Genomic DNA, 413 nt, shown 5'->3' on the forward strand with positions numbered 1-413 from the left:
GACGTATGTATGCGTTCATATATAAAATACCAGGCAGACAACACACTCAATAGATTATGTAATCTTTAACCTTAGTGGACAACAGCCAGCCTTCTATGAGTGCTTTTCTGAAAGTACTTAAGCCTAGTGTACTAATGAGCCTGGTCACTTCTGGAATTGACAGTGCTCCCCACCAATTAACCACATGCTTGGCTTCTCCCTCATCTGGCAAATGATCAGACTACAATATTCCACATGAAAAATAAGAAGTTCCCACAGATAATCTATCCACGCAACTCTGAGGGCTCTCAGCACCATGTTTAACAGCTCGCTCCCATTGTCCTAACATGACTTTGTTGAGCTATCGTCGTCCATGGTGATCACTGCTGCTGTTCTTAGTATGCTACCCAATTGGCTATGAATGTTTGAGCTGC

The 413-nt window shown here is 42.9% G+C and overlaps 1 protein-coding gene across 1 annotated transcript in view; it reads right to left on the reverse strand.

Moving 5' to 3' along the window:
- Positions 1–413, reverse strand: part of LOC119585293 (putative tRNA (cytidine(32)/guanosine(34)-2'-O)-methyltransferase) — a 6,800-nt gene that overhangs the window by 1,935 nt on the left and 4,452 nt on the right. The gene's annotated exons all lie outside the window — the stretch shown is intronic.

This window comes from Penaeus monodon, chromosome 19 (assembly GCF_015228065.2).
Source record: "Penaeus monodon isolate SGIC_2016 chromosome 19, NSTDA_Pmon_1, whole genome shotgun sequence".
NCBI classification, from domain to species: domain Eukaryota; kingdom Metazoa; phylum Arthropoda; class Malacostraca; order Decapoda; family Penaeidae; genus Penaeus; species Penaeus monodon.